The following is a 19,580-nucleotide window of genomic DNA, read 5'->3' on the forward strand; positions in this document are numbered from 1 at the left end:
AGGAGCACTCAGCCAAACAGAAAACAGCATGCCCTCTACATGCAGTGATCACACGCTCCCCATGTCGGACATATGGACACGTACCCACTAGTTCCGCATTGGGTCCACGCAGGGTCGAGACCCAATTGAGCTTCTTATCAACTGACCAGATTTATGGCTCTATGAGTAGACCCAGATTCCTGTTCCAAAAAGAATGTACACATTGTTGTAGAACATGACGGTCAAAACCAATGTACTTTGAGACAGTCTTCAGGCCCCGACTGTGTTTAATTAAAACCAACTGTTCCTTTTTTTGCCAAATACCTCTTGTCTTTCATTTTTTCAAGGTAAATTCATATTCAAGCAGCAATCTCCTCCACCTCCAGGAAGTACTTCAGGCCCTGCAGCAAGCAGGCCTAATTATCGAGGCCAGTAAGTGCCACATAAGGCAAGGGCCACTGGTGTACTTGGGACACCTGGTGGACCGGAGTAAGATGCAGCCCCTCCAGGCCAAAGTTGAAGCTATCCTGGCCTGAGAGCCCCCTTCAAAAACCCAAATAGGAGTCAGGGCCTTCTTAGGCCTTGCAGGGTACCACTAGAGGTTTATCAAGGGATATGAAAACCATTGTGACCTTTGTGACAGAACTGACTTCAAAGAAGCAGCCCAGAAATGTTAGATGGACCAAGGCCTCAAACAACATTTGACTACCTCAAACAGACCACAGGCCCCTCAGGTCGTTAATGCAGATGAGGGGTGAGAATCCAAAACTATAGAGGTGGTCTAGTTCCTTACAGGGGATGAACTTTAGAGTGGAACACCAACCAGAGTGCGACCTCTCCAACGCTGATGACCTATCTAGGTTCTTCTGCCTAACTGAGGATTACCTGGATGTAGGGTAGAACCCATGGGCAAATACTTCTCAACTGTGAAGGAGCATTGCCTTGCCTGCTGTGAGAGTAGCAGGCACACACAAATAAATAAAATGGCACAGCAATGCTATTTTATTGCCATGCTATTTAACATGGTGCTGGCTCATGTGTGTGAGGCAGGAGGTGGGGCTAAATCCTATGAATGCAGGATCACAGTTGCCCCACCAGTTTGCATGTCGGATTTACCAGCTGCCTTTCTATGGCCAGCTCGACATGAGTACACTAGACCCAGCAATCCCATGGCTTGCTGGCACAGACCCTCAGCCTCAAAATGAGTGCCTGCTCCCACGAATCCAGGAGCCGATCGCATGCTGATAGGAGCAGCTCCAGAACTGGTTGGATTAGTATTCCACTGGACAGGAAGGAAGACTTTCCATTCCTGCTTGTGGACGCCAGGGAAGGAGGGTCGCACTGGAGGAGCCGTATGTATGGTGAGTTTAACCATACGTTAATATTGCTAGCAGCCACTGGTAGAACCTCCCCACTTTCGGCTGGGGAGGACGCCTGTTTGACCTGATACTCGTCAGGTAGCATTCCTTGTACTTTTTCACTTTTTCTGCCTGGGTTTTATTGATTCTCTAATGGGGCTTCTGGGGTTGGGACACTTTCACACTGTGAATATGCGTGAAAGCACGCACACAACACGTCCTTCCTATCCATTTTGGGAAGTGGCACTGATTCCAAGTTCTGAAACATGGGCTGATCTGTCATTGTGGACTGATAGATGTGCACTAGCATCAATTGTGCGTAAATTCATGAGGAATCGTTATGTCAATCAAGGAGGTACTGTTCCTATTAAGATAAAGGAGGGAATCAAAGAGGAGGAAGGACAAATCTAAAAAATTAAACAACAAAAGGGAATCCTATGAATTTCTTCTTGTTGACCTCACACATCCCTAAGGATGTCATGCCTCATCATTGGGCACTGCTCCTCGTTGGGCCGGTGGTTGCCAAAATAGTGTGGTTAGTGCAAACTGACATATATTGTACTGCAATCAAGTGTACAAGGAAAGACACACACACAACATATAGATAACAGCTGTGCAGGTGTCACACAGTGAACCGCCGTGAGACTCATACATATCTCAGAAAGGGTTCTTACCTTAAAAGCCAATCAACGTCATCCCAATTGGTTGAGACAGAGGTCAATGCACTGCTGCTAACTAGACTAAAGATGCAAGTTGCAGTCAAAAGTCACATGGGAGAACTATGCATGATAGCAAGTAAGGAGCATAACATAGCCTCAGGAAGACTCATATGACATGGCTCCCGTGCAGGGACTACCAAGGACCTACCCTCCTCTGCTAACCTGCATCGAGACTGAGCAGAGGAGGCGGTCCATTTTTAAAGGCAGTCGACAGAGCAATTGATCGCAGGTATACTATGTTAATTTCCCGGACTCAGGTCCGGTGCTAGCTGTGGGAGCCAGCATCAGGTGCCTATAGTTTAGCCCGGTGGTCATGACGAGATTGGGCCCTGCATGCTGTGACCTCGGGAGAAGGCTATAGCCGGTTCCATCATGAGAGATTGAGGGCGGCCATCTTGAAAATGGTGAAAACTGTCAATGAGCTATAGAGCCAGTTAGTTAGTTGCACATATCTAGGCAATGTTGGAACAAAATTATTGAATACATTTTGCCAAGGAACAATCAATAATTGTTTATGTCCCCAGGGTCAGGCAGGGCATGGGGGTAAATGCATTATGAACACTAAATGGGTCTGCATTCAGTGCCAAACCCTTTTTGGTAGCCATCTTGGAATGTGTAGTTGCAGCTGCTGAAAAGAGACCTTTCAGCCTGTGTGGATATAACTCCTTTCAGCATTGTTAGTGTACACGCCGAGGTGGGCAAGATAGGCAATAATGCCCACAGAAGGCATATGTCAAGTCAATATGTCAAATGGAGAGATGAGCTTCTTGAGTGAAGAAAGAAAGTAGGGGACAGTTTGTAGTTTGGTCCTAGTAGGTGGTGAGATATAATTTAGGTCACATGGCATGCTCCTAACAGTGTGTCGCTATGCCTGAAGTGAGATAAAAAGAGGGGAAACTGAACAAGTGTCATAGGTGCTGTTTCGACATGTAATAGGTCAAAGTTAAAATGCAACTTCCCAGTGGATCCAGAAACCATTTGTGTGGTACTGAGGGTGTATTTAGTTCACAGACCTATGGTGCGTGAGGATAGAATCATAGGAGTTAACCCTCGCACCAGGTGATTTCATCATTAAGGCCTGTCTTATTGGTGCCAAGACAGAAGACCTAGTGTTGTTTTCACCTGAAGTGACTAGCTGCTCTCCACATTTGGTCGGCTTCTAGAATGGTCCATGTCAGATCATCAGGTGAATGTCCGAGGTTACAGAAGTGGTTGCACATCTTAGTGGTGTTGCTTCTGAAACGGATAGTGGCCCAGTGTTTCATGATCCTTAGCTTGACTGCCCTCTTTGTCATCCCCACATAGTGGAGGTCGCAGGGACATGTGATCAGATATACACAGTTTCTTGTGTTGCAGTTATTGTGACTCTTCTGTGTCCAAGTGAAGTGTTGACTCAGTTTAATCTCCTTGGACTGTTACGTCAATGGACACACATTACAGGACCCACAAGCGCAGTGTCCTGTCACTGGTGAAAGGGCCCATAAGATGTTCTGTGTCTTGGTCTGTCTCATCTTTGGTGTAGTGTGCTCCAGGTCTTTCAAGTTCCAACAAACTTGTCCAAGTTTGTATAGTATAAATGTTGTGTTCTTACTCTGACATCAAATCAAAAATTGTTTTCAAAAATACTTGAAATAAAAGGTAAATAACTATACCAAACATATCGAATTAGGATTGATGTGTTGCTCACCAGTAAGAGCTAATAAACAAGGTGGGGCGGCATTTTTTTGTGTTAAATACGTATTTATAAGGTCCAGCCATCCCCACAGTCCTATGGGCCTAACTCCTTCATACTAAAAAAAAAAAAAAAAGTTCCTCGAAGTATGGCATGTAAAGGCAGGCCAGGCTCAGGGCAAATGTACTGTTCATTGATGTATCTTGTACCGGATGAACTTGAAGAAGTTGTTCTTAAGTGCCATTGTGGCACACTAAATAATGAACTTGATGGGTGTCACAGCGGTCCATGTCTCTACTGTCAGGCAAGGCTCGATGACCTCGATGCTGGAATCTTATGGGATGTTGGTTTATAATGCCTCCACATCCTGGGTCATCAGAAGGTCAATTTTATGTTGGTTCTTGTCATCCAACAACAGATTCAGTATGCCTCTTGTGTCCTTGAGAAATGAAGGAGTTTTCTCGACCAGTGGTTGGAGGTAGGGGTCTCAGAATCTCCTCAGAGATTCTAGCTAGGATCTGATGCCAGAGACAATGGGTTTTACTGGTGGAGGTTTGATACCCTTGCTTATTTTAGGCAATCAAGATGTAGAAATATGGAGTTTTAGGGGATGTATTCAGCAGGAACTCCACTTCATGTTGAGTAATCCAGTTGTGTTCCATTGCACAACAATGGATTGTATGCAATTCAAGAAGGTGCTGGTTGGATCTGAGTTCATTAGGCAGTAGTATCTTATATCTGCTAATTGACATGAGCATTTTTGGTCTTGATCCTAAGAGTTCATAATCATGATTGTGCACCCCATGTCCTCTGGTTTGATTATGAATGCAGGGTCGTCGGTCAAGGCGATAATAGCTTTATATTCTTATGTAGTAAGATTATCATGAGGCCTTGGTGTCCAGATCTGTGCAGTTTCTCTTAGAATATCTTTTTAGAAAGTAAGGACCTCTCTCTGTGTCATTTGGCAGTGGGAGTAAACCTTGATGGTGGCCTCCGGCCAGAATCTTCTTTGTCCGGGATTGTATTGTCTTGAAAAACAGATTTTTGTGAAAAAAACTGTTGAAGGTCGCTATTGAGTCTGAATTGGTCTTCCAGTGGGGTAGGCACAAAACCGAGGCCTTTCTTAAGGACCGTCTTCTCATCTTCCATCAAGGTCATTTTGGAGAGATTGACAATAAGTTTTTCTCAGCTGTCTAGCCCCCTGGTATGTCCTTGGGTGTACTGTTGTTGCCAGTGTACCTGTTGTTTCCTCTTCTTCTTCTCCCTCTGCCACTGCCTAAAAATGGTTGGGGAAAGTGTTGTTGGTCGAAGGGTTGGGATGGCTTGGTGGGCATCTGGAATCTGGGGTGCCACATATGTATAGGTCCATGAAAACTGGGCATCTGGTACCCATAAATGGGTGGTTGGGGGATCAGTCCCCGATAGCTATTGTTACTTCTCCAGCTAGCGTTGCTTGAATTGCTGCTTGCCGAGTAGTATGTCTTGCTGGATAAGTTCAAGCCATCATTTGATGAGACATCACCACCGGGCGACAAAAAATCTTCCTTTGTCTAGGTAAATGAGTTCTTTAATCAAACCTCTTGATGTCTTTCTGGAGTTTCAATATATTTAGTTGTATAAGGTAGTCTTTATGCTAATTCATCTGAGTATTGATCTCAGCAAGTGGTGATTTGAATGCTAAGATGCTGATCCCAGTCTTCAAGGCATTTTAAGCAATGTTGATCCTGATGATTAGTATGTCTGACAGGCCTTTGGCAGTGTTGATAATGGGGACAAGCCAGTCACGTGCGCATTTCCAAGCAGTCTGGATCCATTCCCGCCTGAATATCATATCCTCCAAAAACAGGCATAGCCCCCCTCTTCTTTCTGTTTTAAACTCATGAGGAACCTGCCATTGTAGGCAGCTGGTGCCCGTGATTGCATGTGCCACCTGCCAAAGCTGGCTTGTGCATGCGCACAGACACATGTATTAGTTAAACGCAGGTCCAGTCTGCTATGCAGACACAGTGCACTTGCACTAGCAGTACTGGGAACTATAGGTCCCTCCTGCCATCGGTGTGTGCAAAAGCACATGTGCGCCCAGGTAGTGAGGGCTACCTATGTGTGTTTTCACTTGCTAGGAGTCTGGCTCTTCTCATAGGTTAACATAGGGAAGTGGTTGACTTTACTTTGGACTGTCATAGTGGCTTGCAGTGGAGCAGTCTCATGGTGTTTCATATTAATGGATTTGCAGTGCCAAACTCTTTCCATTGGTTAAAGGGGTTTTGGCATAACTCGCTTAGAAATGCCACTAACAGAATAGGGACATTTCTATGCTCCATGAGTCCTGGGGACTGCAGCATCTGGCCCCAGTGGACACCAAAGGCCGGGAAGCACATCTGTGCATACCCCAATTGACAGCCATAAACCATGAGCATCACATGGGAATGGCAGACCTCTGCCATTTGTGGGCCAAATGGGATAGATTGAAGATAAATGTTATGACACTTAGCCTCAATGGGTTGGATCATGGCCTCACTAAAGATTGAAATCTGCATTTCAAGGTCCCATGGCAGACAGGCCTACAATTAAGGGGCGACATCTTTGGTTCTATGAGAAAACCCCCTAAACCACCCCGACTTCAAAGACACACAACAGTAAACTATGGGTGCCTTCCTTCAGCAAAGGGTGAGATATGCTTGTGGGAGTATGGGACCGGGATTCTGGACTGCGTGGTGCACATTGTCAGAGGACACGATATTGTGTTCATGGAGGATCACTGTCCGAATACAGGCTGGCCTGGGCCGAGTACCTACTGAAGTGTGGCACCTTGAAATGTGCTTTCCAAGGGCCAACTGCAGGCCTCCTGTTCTCTCATAGATCTCAGAGGCATCAAAGATCAACCGCAAGGGACCTACACCATCAACCTGTGACATCTGGAGAGTGGTGCACTCTCAAGTGCCCACCTCGGCTACAGGTAGCGTGGGGCGAGCGTGGAACTAAGGCGTGTGTCTGGAGGTCAGATTGTCTAGTGCTTAACCCCCAAAATCGGCCTGATCTAAGATGGGTGGTTTCTGTACTGCGGGGACCACAACCCTCATAAGTGTCCCGTGGTGGTGAACTGATTCACCAGTTTCGGGACCCCACATAACCCATTTTGTCGATCGTGCCGCATTTCTCTCGTGCAGTGTGGTGTTCGATTCACAGGGTTTGACCCTCAGAGGTGGGGGTGTACCTGGAGTTCTGGCTCATTCTACCTCATGTGGCTCTGCTGACATTGCGCCTGTGTGTGTAACAGGACTGGTCTTATGCAACATGTATCATCGGGCAATGGACATTGTCTCTTATTTCCAGAGAGGTGCAGAATTGCAACTCATCGTCTGAAGTGCTTGGTGCGACTCTCTGCTATGCACACCAAACACTGTGCCTGATCGCCTAGGCATGACCTGGATCATCGTGTACCGATTGGGGTGCCTCATCCTATTGAGAGACTCCCCTGTGTTACTCCCCATTCACCGGTTGTTCCCTTGCTGACCCCCATCACAGCGTACCAACTGCCTTCTCCATGCCTGGCCCCTCCTGAAGACATCTTGGAGATTGACTGGGTTGAGCAAACGCTTCCAAAATAGTTTGGAAGCGGGTCAAGAGACTGCATGACTGTTTGGAGACCTGTGGGTGAGCTTCTTAAGTGGCTGCTACCTCTCCATTGTTTACGTCTACCTCCTAATTAATACTACTACATATTCTCACTTGCCTTCCGAAGACCCAGACTAAGTAAGACTTCGGTCGTGTACTGCACGCACCCAGAGCAAGTGTGACTTCGCCCGCGAGCAGCCCAGTGTCCGGGAGGTGGGGTTGGTTATCTTCCATCCGGGGGTATAGGACAATTGGGGTGAATTAGAGGATGGACAAAGGCTGGGGACATGGAGTCTGCAGAGGGTAAACCATTGACCTGCTGGGTACCAGTGGCACTGCATTAGGTTACGGAGTATGTATGTGTGTGTAAGAGCATGCGGTACGGACTGGTTGATACCGGTTGCACCGCGGAGTGGTGCGGAGTGTGTGTGTGTGTGAGTGGGAGTGATCAAGTGTGAACTTCCTGTGATACAGGACACTGGCTGGCGGTGCTGCATTATTCGTTGATTGTTGCTAAATGCACAATGCCTTTTGACATTGGGTTTTCCAGCATGACTCCAGCCCGCGATGCTGCTAAAAAGTCTATTTCCATGTACGTCCATAGTTCTGATATCGTGCCCTGCATAAGGGTGTTCTCTCTCTTATGGGGAGTGAGGGGGTTAGATTAGGAATTGTCCACAGTGTGCATAATATTGATATCATAACAATATGCGTGGGCCTAGTACTGCTAGTAACATTTCCAAAGTGTTTTATGCCCAAAAGTATATAATGGTCATGTTATAATGATTGAATATGTGTGTTAAATACATTTATTTTACATACATCCTGTGTGAAGTCTCTTTTGTGATACTCAGTGTATTTATTGCAAGTGACAGCTGTGTCTTTGCCTCGGTAGTCAGCCTGACTGCTCAGAGTCAAGCTACCCAAGGGTGAGCACATGTTACATAGCAAGTGTAATCACCTGCCCTTGATGGGAGCAGTAGTTCTGCCTGGCTGTGGGTATCCCTTCAGGTAACCAGACACTGCAGGTTCCAACAGCTACTGACAGAGATCTTTAAAAATGAGTATAAGTGATCTGACATCTGAAAAGCAGCCCCTGCAGATTTCAGTACAAAACACTCTAGAAACAGCTTTTACAAAGCTATTTCAAGATGACATCCCTTTTTGCCAATTCCACCTGTGAAATGACAGTGAGCTCAGGAAATAGCTTTAATTCCATCTTCAGAAAGATGCTCCGGTCTGACTGTTGACAAAAGGTACATTTGAGTCTGCTCATCAGTCTTTTGTATACTTATTTGATGCTGCTCAGGTCTTGGAATATTGAGCTAAGTGGGTTAATGCACCTGTTTTGGGGAAGTGTGCCTGACTCCTAATGCATCTTCTATTCCTCTTGAAATAGAATACATAAGTGCTAATCAGTTGACAATAATACTGCCTGCAAAATATAGTACCAGGATTCTGCACTATCCTAAACCATAATAAAATAGTTGTTGTTATCATGGCACTTTGAGCAGTTCTCATATGAGCTGACTGGGCTACATCCATGCAGGACGCAATCAGGCCTAAATAATAGTCAAAAAGATAGTTGCCTTAAAAAGCATTGCAACAAATGGTATACTAGCATGAAACGGATACAAGAATCCACTCAAGCTCCAGAACACATAGAATGGGTCGTCGATGGGTAATGTTCTGAAGAGAGGTCACTCCAACTGAAGCAGAGGGTGTGTCTCCTAATACGATGTGTTATAGTAACAACCGCAACGCTTTGAGATCTGTTCTGAAGCTCCTAGCACACAAAGTGTCAAATCCATGAACATATAAAAGTTAATTTTAAAAACTGCAGGGGAATGTACATTTTTAAATGCAACATTTGCTACAAATGTCTCAAAATTCCTTTGAGAAGAATGACTGTATTCTCTCTAACGGTTGCTCCTAAATGTGTATACTACTTATAACAATGAGCCTTGCCTCAGAGGAGACAGAGATGACCTTTAATGGGGCGCAAGAGAGAAACCAGGCAGACAACATGGTTACCAGTTCGTTACTGTAGCACTGGAACAAGCAATGCACAAGATAGCGTTTGCATTGTGCAACCCACACCTTTGCATTTGTAACCTATTATACCTAATATCAGAGCTATGCTGCTTTCGATCAGAGCCACTGGATTGATGTGAATGTGCGGCCACAGTGTTTGTTGTGCTATTGTAGATTTTCTGGATTTAGCACATAATCCATCGCCTATCATCAAATTTGCTGATTTTAACAAACAAAAAAATCGTTTCTAGCGCAAATGGTTCAAAAGTTACTAAAAACCCAGCAACACGTGTTGCTGTGCAGTGAAAGGACCTTCCCAAAGGTTATCTGGTAAAATGTATTTTGCTTACTGCTATTTTTGAGTGTAAAACTGGTACTGAGGTACAACCAATGCCCAGACAGTGTTAACAAGTGTAAACATGATGAAGTAATACTATCACAAAATGTGACACATTATGTCGCATAATATGCTTATTCCTGGTGCATAATTTACTCAACTCTGTCGCATTATTGCAGTGACCCTGCTTTTTACCGACCCAGGCATAGTTTAACAGTACAATAGGATTTCTTAAGCATTTTGCTGCCAAACCACCTCTTTGAAGTGGCAGGACACAGCAATGCAATGCCTACACAAGGGGGGTGCAGGTGGACTGCCTCTGCATAGACCTCCTCTGGAGAAAACCCACATAAGACATAAATTGATCACAGAAGTGTTTGCTTTATGTGGCAGAGGTATGCCTCTAGTAACTTATAAGTTATATCAGGTTTCACAGAGCTGAGCTATCACTTAGTGTCTACCCATAGGTCAGGAACCAGGCAACTGAGCTTCTTCTTATTTGACAATGCTCCATCAGCAAAGGAAAAGAGCGACAAGCCACCATTTCTGCTCGATTTATTCTAAAATTGCCACAGGCCCTGTGCATAGTGCCTGAAGGCATTTACTAACTATACAGAAAACCTATACATACATGATATGAGTTGAGGTTAGTTGTTACTTAAGAAGCAAAATGAATGCCCTCAGGCATCCTAGCACTGAACTACCAGCCAAAAGAATACAAAGGTAATCAAGAAAATATATTAATTTTAAGAGCCTTCCTAAACATAGAACCGTCCTATATTTTTCACAGACCAAGAAGGAGTGCGTTCAATATAAAGGAAGCAACAAAAGAGAAGCAACAAAACAGTGCTAGGGTATGGTCAATACGGTAAACATCCTTTACAACGAAACTTTTTCCACTCACTACCTTTACAATGCAGGAATTACAACGCAAGTTGTTACAGCGACTTGCGCTGGAGGGCGCTGTAGGATAGGGAATAGTTTAATTTACTATCCAAAACCTTCCCTACTATCCACGAGGACTGGAGTTGGAATAGTAAATTAAACTATTCACTATCCAGCGCCCCCCAATGCAAGTCGTTGTAACGACTTGCGTTGTAAAACCTGCATTGTAAAGGCATACATCCGGTGAATACAGGCATTGAAAACTGAGCATAGCACCCCACACACAGAAAGAAAGCTCCCTGTGTGTCAGGCCATCAATGTTTTGTATTGAGTAAACAGAGGTTTTTTTAATACACAGGAGTTATTTTGAGAGGATGCTATACAAATGGTGTCCTACAGAGCTCTGAATGCAGAGCTGCAGTGGCGGCCCTTGGAGCACAGAAATCCCTGCCAGGCAAGTCGGGATCTCTAAATAAGGCAAAGGGTCCTCTGCCTGAGCGGTGGAGGTCGTAGGCTAATGTTCCCTGGCAGATCACCCCCCTGCCACCAGGTACTAAATGCCCCTCTGGTCTACAAGGTTATAAAAGACAGGGCAGTTAACAAATTTAGCAAGTCTGGTGGACTATGGTAGCATCAACATCTATGCATAATCTTGGTTATCAAATCAGCTATCCTCTATGATGTTATCATAGTGCAAGAGCAAAGACAGAGCTGGCCACTGCAGCAAAATTGACTGAACAGGTGGGTTCAGTCACACTCCAGAAACATACTGTACCTGCCTGACTGACTTATCTGCTGCCTCGGTCCTCCGAGCAGGCCAAGCCCTTTCAAACACTACGTACACGGTTGCACCAGACTCAGGCCCCCACCTCTCGCCTTGTCCTACTCGCTCTCTTCTCTTTGTGTCCTTTACTCTTGCCTTCTTTTCCCTTTCTTCTCTGCCTCCTTGCATGTTGTATGCCTCTCTGGGCGCTCTTTTGTCACCTTTTGCATGTTTGCAGCTTGTTTACCTATTTGTGTTCTCTTTTGTCACCCTTTGCATTTGCATGCCTCTCTTTGCATTCCGTTGCACCTTCTGCATCTTGCGCAATTTCTTCTCATGCTACCTGCTTTTCTCTCCCTGCTCGTCACTCACTCCTCCTGTGCCGCTTTGAACCACATTCACTCTGCTCACTCTCTCGATCACACTTTTTGCCCTGATCTTCTTGCAGCACTCTGCCTTTTTTGAAGATGTTTGCCTCCTACTTGCCTCTTTCTGACTCTGATGCTTATTGTTCTTGTTGTCTCTTTTTTTACCTCCTGTTTCCTTTTTCTGCCTTTGTTTTCCTTCTTTTTGTGCTTTTTGTCTCCAGTAATACACACATGCACCTCTGCTTCACACCTCTGGTGTTGTTCTCCCACCAGCCACTCCTGACATGACCAGCCCCACCCACTGCCCCAGGATCTCCTCCTCCACCCTACCCTCACAGACCTTCTTAATGGAGGCCACGCCATAGACGTGCGCCGAAGGCAGGCCAAAGGCAGGCTCATTTGTGCACATCGGAGCCCCATAGGTGCCCAGCACCAGGAAATCAGGCCTCTCTCCCACTCACCACAAACACAGATGCTACCTGGCCACTGGACGCCCTTGAGCTCACTGCTACTATGCCCGACCTCGTCTGCAGACATCGCAGTAGCGATCCCCTTTGGCTGCAAGTTCACAAGCAGGACAGACCTAGCAGGACTAGCCATACTGTATAAAGAATTCATTCACTGTTTCACCACCTCAGCAAACTCAAGCAACCTCCTGGAACACTAGGCTTTTAGGCTTCACATCTCCAGCAAAACCACTATGGGAGGGAGCTCTGCTCTACTAGCCTCCTGGCCCGATATGCAACTTTGGATATATTATCACAGATTTCATTGCCCCACTGGTGCTCGACTACAGCTCCTTTATACTCCTCGGCGACTTCTATTTCCATCTAGAAGACCACAGCGACCAAAACACCAACAACCTCCTGGAAGACCAAAATACATTTAGAATCACCCGACGGGTAAAAGACCCCACTCACACACCTGGGTAACTCCTCAACCCTGTCTTCGCCAGCTTTTTATGCTCCACGGTGACAACCTGATCCTCCTCACTTGGTCCTACCACTGCCTTGTCGGCTTCGGCCTGCACACTTCCCACCATCATGGAACAGCACACCTGGCACAAATGGAACTGGATACCTGAGGAAACTTGGCCCTCAGAAATCCATACCTTTTGCACCAAGATTTCTCATGATCAAACATGAACTTCATCGCCTGGATAGCTTGTGGTGCAGACTCTCTGGCCTGTCACGACCTTTAATCTTCTTATGAGTTCTGGCGTGTTGGAGAGGTTCTCGACTTTGGTTCTTGAGGGTTCTGGTCTGTCCGAGGTAAGGGCGTCTCTTTCTGGCAGCCACAGTGCCGCTGACAAAGAAAATCCAGAGCAGACTGTGCCTTCCAAAATGAGTCCCAAGAGGAAAAAACCCTGTAGGGAAAAACCTATGTTGAAGGTGGAGACTCCAGGAACAGAAAGGAAGGAAAGAACCCACAAAGAAGAGCAAACACCAGCACGGAGTGGAGAATAGAACGCAAGAATTCCATATAGGAGTGGAAGGTTAAAAGGAATCCAAACTGTAACAGGAAGCTCCAACCGGAAACAAAAGTGTGCCAACAGGAAGCAAAAATACAACAAGCAGGAGCAAATGTCACCAACAAGAGAGAGGACACACCAGCAGGAACAAGGAGTGTTGCAACACAAGGCAATGAAGGATTCAACCCCGTAAATACCCATAGGCAGGAAGTGATGGAACAGGAAATAAGCAGTTGCTATCTTGGATAGGGAAAAGGAAATGTAAGAAATAGGAAAGGTTGCCATCTTGGAAAGGGTAAAAGAAAGAACCTTACCAAGGCCCTCTGGGAAACAGGACTGAGGACACATGGGAAGAAGAAGTAACTTCATTGGCTTCCTATTACACAGCGCATACTTTTCAAAGCTGCCTGCATGACGTTTAAGTCCCTCCATGCACGCAGCCCCAAATTCATTCAAGAACTCTTGCCCAAGTATACTCCTCCGCGCAACCAGCGGTCTGCATCACCAATTCTCTTCCCTGTCCCTCGTTATACATTCCAACGTAAGGGAGGACGTAGGTTTGCAACTCTTGCCCCTAAACTGTGGAACTCCCTCACCTTGGAAATTCGCTCCTGTGTCACTATTCTCCAGTTTAGGCGACTTCTCAAGACATGGCTGTTCGTCCATGCATTGGCTTAGTACTTCTTCAGCCTTTGAGTGGTAGTTTTCCAGAGTATATCGGTTAGCGCCATGAAACCCTGAGGTTCTGTGATTCTGGGACCGGACTCATTTGCCTGAAGTTGTTCGTGACGCCATTTTGTGGTGCCCTCACGTAGGCCTGTGGAGGTAACCAAACGAACAAAGTTGCATGGGCTTCGCTGTTCATGTACGCATTAACTAGGCCTTTTCTGACTTGTGAGTGAACTGCAGGACGCTGACACCGTCACCTGAAACTGACCCTTTGCAAGGCCAATTTCTCTAGCTGATCGTGGTCTGAGATTGCCAATCAATGTTCAGGATATCGTTAACTTTAAGTTCCTTGCACATATCTTATCCTATCCAGCATCTGAATTGTTTCTTTTCTTACGACTTTTCATTACATGGGTAGTGCTTTCAATTATGGGTTTGTCCGTCTTGTGGAAATTGAATTTGGGACATTCCTAATAATTAACTTGTGGGTTGGTACAGTGTAAGTTGAGCTTTTTGCAATGTGATAATGTGTGGTAAAATGTATTTCATTCGTCAGTATTTGTCGCAGTGGGTGTGCATTCATAATGAGTGAAATATGTATAAAGAGTGATGTCTTGCTCTACAAAAATTGAGCAGTCTCCTGAGTTGTACACTGTGTTGTATTGCTGGGATTACTGTTACTAGCTGCAGCTAATACATTTGATCTCTGATGCCACCCAGAAGTATTCCGTGTGTCTGTATACCAAGACAGGTGAACTCGAAGACTTTGGGCGTGCCCCTGGCGCCGCTGGGTTCTAAAACCCAGTTCTTCAGTTGGCGCCCAACGTGGGGCGGCTTCAGCGGTACCGGTCCAAGCCCGAGGATCGTGAGGAGCCACGTGAGGAAATTCTGGAGGAAGGCCTCCACTTCATCGACCCCTGCATGTCGACGTGGACCAAAGGTTTTTTCTGCGAGGCTTCCTGCTTTCCGATGGCTACGAAGGACTGCTGCCCTGACTGTCACCCTGTCTTGGACCCTTGATTGATCCTTTGTAAAGCGATAGACGGTCTTCTGGTGGCGTGACAGATATTTTGGTTAAGTATAAGTGGGTCCCTCCCACGACTTTGTTTTGGTTCTTGGTTTTGATTCGGTTGTTCCAATAATCGAAGCCGAGGGGCTCGTATATTTACGAGTTTATCGATAGTTGATAACCCCTTGAAGTTTGAAGCTAGATTAGTGAGCTATAAGATGCCTGGTCTTAGTAAAATTAGGAAATGGTTTAGTTGTGGTTGCAACAGGGATTCCCGATTGGAGGATTCGTGTCCGATACCTCCGGTTGGAACTCCAACTTATGAGCTCTATTCAAAACACGGAGTGGGTCCTATCACTCATAACAAAGTGTGGGTTCGCTATACAAAGAAAGATGGTGTTTTACGATGGCCCCAACATGGTAGTTTCGAATTAAATATTTTAGATAATCTGGAAGTTGCGCTATTTAGGAAGAAAGCCCGGCCGGCGATGTTTGACTCTTTCCGCCTTTGGCGTAAGGAAGCCAAACAGCGAGAAATTAAGCAAGCAAAGAGAGATAGGAAAGATAAGAATCTGTCAGTATTACAAGCTGCTAGGCAGTTTAAGGAAGATGAGGAAGATCGTGCGAGTGAAGTGTCAGATAGACGAAGTTGCATGGCCATCGATAAATGTTATCCGGCCTTGCTGTCTTCTCCTCCAAAAGTGACTGAACACCCTGAAAAAGATCCTTTGATATCTCATTTAATGAGATTACCACCCCCTTATGTGCAGGGTGCTACTGCACCTCCATTACCTCCGGTTGTTGCACCCCCTGCTGTTGTTCAGCCACCCATTGCTTCACAGATGGTCTCCCTCCTATGGCGCAGCCCCCTCTAGGGCCGCCAGCTTTGTCACCAGCATTGCCTCAAACTCCTTTGCCTTCTATTCCTGTATCTCCGACTCCTGCTACTCTTGTCCCTACGCCTCTTTTGCCTCAAAATACTCTTTCTCCTGTTCTTATGGCTAATTCTTCTCCTTCTGCTCGAAAACGAATGACTGAGATTGTTGCTAGTCTTTTGTCTCCACTCTTTGGGTCACTGAATACGACCCCTGTTTCAGAATGTAGACAGAGTCGAAGTCAGTTTCCTAGTCCCGAAGAGCGGGCAGTGTTGGATCTTTTGGCTCATAGATGGGTTTTAAATGCTTCCAGGTATAATTTACAAGCGGTCATGGATGTTTTCTTTCAGTGGGAACCGCCGAAGCAAAGGTATGTCTTTGATGTAATGTGTACTTTTCTTCGTCAGGAATGGGAAAATAATGAGTTGGGTCCGATTCCGCAGGAAGTGCTTGATGGTCAGTCAGAATTTGCTAAAGGGACGAAAGTGGAGTCTGATGTTACAGACGCCGTAGAGACGATACTTGTTTTTAGGTCTAGGCTACCGCCTCAGACATTGTACGAACCTGATTCCTTTCTTAGGAGGAAAGTGAAGCAGTATCCTATGAGAGAGGTTCCTCCTGTATGGAGAGAAGCAGTTGCTGCTAATGTTAATCACGGTATTCAAGCCGAACTGGCTCATTTTCAGCGCGTGTGGGTACATGTCCCTTGGAAAAGAGCAGAGGTCTTGGCTTTTAAGCAGACCCTACCTGACCCCCGTAAGAATCCTGCTGGTTATTACAAGGAGTTGTCTCAGACAGTTGATGCATGTATTATAAATTTAACTGACATAGATATGTTGATGGGTAATGTAGTTCCTCAACCTTTGTGGGCGAAGATTCGTCATGAGGATCATGCACCAGAGTTAGGAGATATGTGGGTTAATATTGCTGCTGCAGATGGTGGGCAGGTAGGAGGTGCCAAACCTGAACCCTTAGTTGCCGAATTACCTGGTAGGATTGTTAATTTGATGAAAACTATGATGCCTCCTTTGCGAGTGAATTGGGATAAGTTAGCAGCATGCAAACAAAAGAAAGACGAGAGTGAGTCAGATTTCTTCACTGGGTTTGAGGAGACGTTCATCCATCATAGTGGTCAGGACATGAGCACTGAAGGTGGTCAAAGGTTGTTCGTGGACAAATTTGTCTTTAATTTGCTTCCCAAACTTTCTAATAAGTTAAAGGACTCTGAAAGTTCATGGGCTGTTTCTTCGTCTGCCCAGATATTGGCTACTGCACAATAGATTGAGAATAGGGATAAAGATGAGAAGGATAAAGTAGAGAAGAAGACTAGAGACCTAAAGACGAAAGTTCTTTTACAGCAAGCTTATCTGCCTCGTCCAAATCAGCCTCAGTTTCAGCAACCCCCACAGTTTCAGAGATTGCTGCAGAAGCCCGAGTTTTTCGCTCCGCGATTTCTGCCAGGCCCTAATCAGTGTGCTTATTGCAGAGAAGAAGGTCACTTTAAGCATAGTTGTCCGATTTTGCTAGAGCGTGCGAGTGGTGTATCCGATCAGAGAGGTCGTGGTGATTTCCAACAAGCTCCTAGGGGTAGAGGACGTGGTGTGTTTCCCCTGAATGAGCGTTCCTTTCCCCCTCAGAATTCTACGAATTATTTTGACAGACAGAATGTTCCGACTGTTCAGTCTGCTCAGTACTACGTTGATGACTATTGTGTCAAGAGTGAGAGTGCTGGTTATAATGATAGTTAGGATAGCCATGGGCAAAGTGAGGGAGTAGTGTCAGTTCCAGTAGACCAGAGTGGACCTTATGTTGAAGTGATTACATCAGGTGTGGCAGAACCTTTTCTTATGGATACTGGTGCGACGAAGAGTTCTATTATGCACTCTAAACTTCCTGGCGCACCTTTGTCTGGCTTGACCAATGTTTCAGTAGGATTTTCTGGCGCCCCAGTTCATAATCCAGTTTCTAGTCCTTTGCCCCTTTCTATTGGTCCTTGTGAATTGGAAGCTCCCCTTATTGTAACGACTGGTTGTGGTGAGAATTTGTTGGGTTTGGACTTGTTGAAAAGATTGCATGCGACATTACATTGTTCTCCTTCGGGAGTCCATCTTACAGTGGGTTAGAAAGTGATTTCCCCGATATATTTGTCTAAAGATTCTCTTCCACTGGAATTGCGTTCTCTTCCTGATACACTTTGGGCTACAGGCCCCAATGATGTTGGTCTCTTGCAGATTCCACCTTATGTTGTTACCCTTAAATCAAATGCTAGGCTACCTCGTATTCCACAATATAAAATATCTAGTGATGGCGAGAGAGCTCTTTTAGCGATTATCTATGATTTGGTTGAGAAGGGTGTAGTTGAAGAAACAAGAGGTAATGTGTGTAACAGTTCTGTTTTGCCTGTCCTTAAGCGTACTGATGCTTCTCAGACACCTGTGTATCGGTTTGTGATCGATCTTCGAAAGGTTAATAAGATTGCGGTGCCACAGTTTCCTGTCGTTCCGGATATCACTGCGTTGTTGACTTTGATCCCTGCTTCAGCTGCTTGGTTTTCAGTTATCGACTTGAAGAACGCTTTCTTTAGTATTCCAATTGCTGAGGAAAGTAGAGATATTTTTGGCTTCTCTTTAGGAGGTCGAAGCTTCCGGTTTAAACATGCTCCTCAAGGTTATTGTGAAAGTTCCTCCATCTATAGTCAGGCTTTGAAAACTCAGCTTGATACTCTTGTGTTGCCTTCTGGTGCTACTCTTATCCAGTATGTTGATGATCTGCTGGTTGCTGCTGATGATGAAGAGATTTGTAAAGAGGCTACTCTTTCTTTGTTACGACATTTGTTTGACCTTCATCATAAAGTGTCACCTTCAAAGTTACAGTATTGCCGCCAAGAAGTGACCTACTTAGGTCATCTCTTGTCGAAGGAGGGAAGACGATTGACCCCAGAGCGAATTCAATCGATTGCCCAAATGAGTGTGCCATCCACACAGAGAGAAGTGCGCGCCTTTTTAGGTATTACTTCGTATTGTAGACAGTGGATCCCGAATTTTTCTCTGTTAGCAAAACCTCTGTTGGCATTGACTCTTAAAGATACTCCGTATCCTCTCCCTTGGTCTGACGAATGTCAGAAAAGTTTTTCTGACTTACGTGATGCATTGTGTTCTGCTCCGGTGTTCGGTACCCCGGACTACAGTAAACCTTTTACACTGTATGTACACGAGAGAGAAGGTTGTGCATTGTCAGTGTTGACGCAACAATTTGGAGACAAGCAGCGCCCATGCGCGTATTTTTCAGCTACGTTAGATCCGGTAGCTAGGGCGTTGCCGAGTTGTTTGATAGCTACAGCGGCAGTGGCTGTTTCTATCCGACAGTCTGCTGGCTTGGTATTGGATAATACGTTGATTGTGATGGTCCACATGCAGTGGATACCTTATTGAACAGGACCAAGACACAGCACCTTACTAGTGCGTGTTTGTCAGGTTATGAGTTGACGCTTTTGGCTAGTCATGTGCACATCAAAAGGTGCAATGTGTTGAATCCAGGTACGTTGTTGCCGATTTCTGTAGAGACAGATGTTCAGGAACAGCATGATTGTTTTCTCCGGACAGAGGAGGAAACAAAGGCTAGAGTTGATTTAAAATATACTCCTCTTTCGAATCCTGATGGTACTCTATGGGTAGATGGTTCGTGCTTTAAGCTTCCGAATGGAGAAACGACTGCAGCATATGCCGTCACAACTTTACATACAGTTGTTGAAACAGCACGTATAGCACAGAATTCAGCGCAAGCAGCAGAGTTAATAGCATTGACTCGAGCGTGTGTGTTGTCAGAA

This window comes from Lissotriton helveticus, chromosome 5_1 (genome assembly GCF_964261635.1).
Source record: "Lissotriton helveticus chromosome 5_1, aLisHel1.1, whole genome shotgun sequence".
Taxonomy (NCBI): Eukaryota; Metazoa; Chordata; class Amphibia; order Caudata; family Salamandridae; genus Lissotriton; species Lissotriton helveticus.